The 3,564-nt window shown below is 37.5% G+C and overlaps 1 non-coding gene across 1 annotated transcript; it reads left to right on the forward strand.

Moving 5' to 3' along the window:
• The first annotated feature begins 549 nt into the window (after window positions 1-549).
• LOC141709779 (small nucleolar RNA R71) lies at window positions 550-656 on the forward strand. Its single transcript, XR_012570340.1, has one exon. It is a non-coding gene; the product is annotated as a small nucleolar RNA R71 (small nucleolar RNA).
• Window positions 657-3,564: the final 2,908 nt, after the last annotated feature.

Consider the following 3,564-nt stretch of genomic DNA (forward strand, 5'->3'; position numbering starts at 1 on the left):
AGCTGAAGTTGCTGCCTTGGTGCATATTGCGGTTGCTGAAAACTAAGGTTGTACTGCTTAGCTGGGTACTGCTGATAAGGTTGTTGAACTGCATTCTGAGCGTTGCTCCAGCTGAAATTAGGATGATTGCGGTTGTTGGGATGATAAGTGGCTGGCACAGGTTGCTACGATCACTGAAAGTTGCTCACGAACTGAGCTGATTCACTAGAAATAGCGCACTGATCAGTCTCATGGGCACCAGCACAAAGCTCACAGACACTAGTGATTTGATTAACTCCATAATTAGTCAAAGTGTCCACCTTCATCGTCAAAGCCTTAAGTTGGGAAGCTATAGCAGTTGCTGCATCGAACTCCAGAATTTCTGCTACTTTTCCCTGAGTCAGTCTCTAAGAAGGATTCTGGTATTAATTAGCAGCCATCAGTTCAATCAATTCATAAGCTTCATTGTAGCTCTTAGCCCACAAGGCTCCTCCTGATGCTGCATCGAGCATGGGTTTATAAGTAGCACCCAATCCATTGTAGAAACAGTTTATAATCATCCAATCAGGCATGCCATGGTGTGGGCACTTCCTTAGCATCTCCTTATAACGATCCCAAGCCTCACACAGAGATTCTTCAGTTTGCTGAGCAAACTGAGTAAGAGCATTCCTGATTGCAGCAGTCTTCATCATATGGAAGAATTTAGTGAGAAAATTTTGAGCAAGATCCTCCCATGTGGTGATAGACCCTGGTGGTAGAGAATGTAACCAGCACTTCGCTTTATCTCTCAGAGAGAATGGGAATAGTCGCAGCTTAATAGCATCTTCAGTCACACCATTGAACTTGAAAGTGTCGTAGATCTCGATGAAATCCCTGATGTGCATTTTGGGGTCTTCAGTAGGAGAACCCCCAAACTGAACTGAGTTCTGTATCATCTGAATCGTGCTTGACTTGATCTCAACAGCGTTAGCCGAGATGGCTGGCCTGATGATGCTTGACTGAATATCATTGATCTTAGGCTGAGAATAGTCCATCAAAGCCTTAGGAATTTCTGTTTGATCTCCCATCACTACTAAAGTTGGTTCCTCGATTTTCTCTTCTTCTTCTACCTTCTCTTCTTCCTCAAAAACTTCCCTTCGAACCACTACAACTTCTTCCTCGGCTTTATCCAGAGTTCTCTTACGAAACCGCGAATGCGTATGCATGCACGCTCGCTAGAGTACCTGAAATAAGACAAGGAAGCAAATAAGTAACAATGTCTGAGTCAATGAACTTTAACGATCACTGATGACAAACACATAAACAAAAAATTAACACTGCAGTCCCCGACAACGGCGTCAAAAACTTGTTAGTCGCTAAATACGCGCTAATAGTACACGCAAGTATACGCGTTCGCAAGTAATATATAATTATTTCTAGTTCGTTCCCACATAGACTGACTTTGGTTAACTAATTAATTTATGCACTTATGCACCAATAATATGGCTATTATTCAACATTAAGACGAATAACAAATTGGGTTTTTGATTATAACGAAGAATTAAACTAACAATTATAACTAAGAGAATAAGAATGGTTGAATTATTATATATGTGACATACATGGGATTCTAACTTCATTAAATACTTCATTCAATAGCTTTATTGTTCTTAACCTTAACATGTAATGTTGATGACACTAATCAGATAACACGAAACTAATAAACGCCAACTTTCGTTGCATGAATACCATACTACCAGACATCCACAACATAGATAAAAGCTGAATAGACACCAATTATATTGAGACCCTATATGTCTATAGAATTTGACAACATAATGGTTTAATGCACAAGTTATCTATTGTGATTACATAGGGCAAGTGAGATGGTTAAAATTACCTATAAATCATGCATAACAATAACACATGAACCTATGCTAGCATGGCAATTTCTAAATCCTTAAATTTATTGTCACTTCATTAAAGATTAACACGCTATCTTATAAGTTCGCGACGCTCATAAGACGAATAAGCACAACCAATACTAGGTTATCATACAATCACCACACACTAAGGTATCAAAATAAATTAACTAAAGGAATCCATAAATAACTCCGCTAGAACCCCACGATAACGATTAGCCCATAATCGGACTCATCATCAACGTGGGTTCCTATGAAAGCATGGTATAATAAATGTAGTCTTTATACTGAATAAATAATAAAACCAAGTACGAAACAAGAGTAAGGTTCACGAATAAGGAAACTAGCATCCAAGTTACAACTTAGAACAAAGATTCACAAGTAAAAATAAGATCTTCTTCGTCTTTATTGAATCGTGCTAACACGGTCTTCTTACGGCTCTCGTTATGCTCTGGTATATCCGTCTCTGCAGAAAATGTCCTTTATTTAAGTATATATAGCAGCCCATGCAAGATATAAGTCCTCCAATTGTAAATCAACTAGAATCAGGATTCTGGGATCCCGGCGCGGGCACACGCTTCATTAGCGCGGGCGCGCTGGCTTTCTGACAAATGGGCGCAGCCGCGCGCTAGACCAGCGCGGGCTCGCCGTACTTCTGGAAAAACTTTTGAATTTCTTTAATTCCTGCTGCAATCAAGTTGGCTTTCAGAGCTTTATTCTTTGGACATCATCCTAACACCATATTAGCACCAAAACAATGCTAATTCACCTGATTCTTAGAATAATGCCTGAAATGCAAAAAACACTAGAAAACACATTAAAATACCAACAACTTAAGTACATTTACACCAATTCAAAGTTTTACCGAGTGTAATAAAGTGTCATAAATGCCACTCAACAGCTACACAATCAATCTAGAGTATGTGTTACAATATAATAAGAAATCTTAATATAAATCCATCTATTGATTGCTACAAATAAGTAAAGTCCTACACCAACATAAATCTGCAAATATCTCCTCCTTTGATATCTCCTGATTTCCAGCTTGACAAATCCTGATGTGATCAAATACTGATGACAAAAGTTGATTAGCAAATACTAATGGTAAATGCTGATGACGTCATTTTTGTCAAATACTGATATCAAATACTAATTGACAAACTTTGATTAGTCATACACTGATATCATCAATTTCTTCTAAAAATCCCCCCCCAACTTGTGCATTATATAAATATGTACAAGTTCCTAATTGATGATGTCAAAACTATCTAAATATAGAAATACTAACAAATATATCTTACAGTCAGTATTTTTAGACTTTAATTGCAATTTTGAAACTTGGCAAATCCAGTAGCATCATCAAAGAATTTCTTGAGTAGATTTATTTCAAGAACATTCAAATACATCTCAATTCTCTGTTTTATGTATACCAGGTTCTTCAAATACTCAGACCATCTGGCGGTAGTAGAGTTGATTACCCTAAGTAATGTTATGACATATTCCAACTCTTTCCATGTTTTGTCTCTCATTTGCTCTTGAGAAATCTTCAACCTTTTTCCAGATTCAAGAAAATACTGCATCTTTTCCTTAGGCTTATTTATGTCACACAAATCAAGCACTATTTGAACTTAAAGAATTTTCTGTAAATCTTCAAGCTCCACATTTTCTCCCACTCCCGTCAGAT

Source organism: Apium graveolens, chromosome 2 (genome assembly GCF_009905375.1).
Source record: "Apium graveolens cultivar Ventura chromosome 2, ASM990537v1, whole genome shotgun sequence".
NCBI classification, from domain to species: domain Eukaryota; kingdom Viridiplantae; phylum Streptophyta; class Magnoliopsida; order Apiales; family Apiaceae; genus Apium; species Apium graveolens.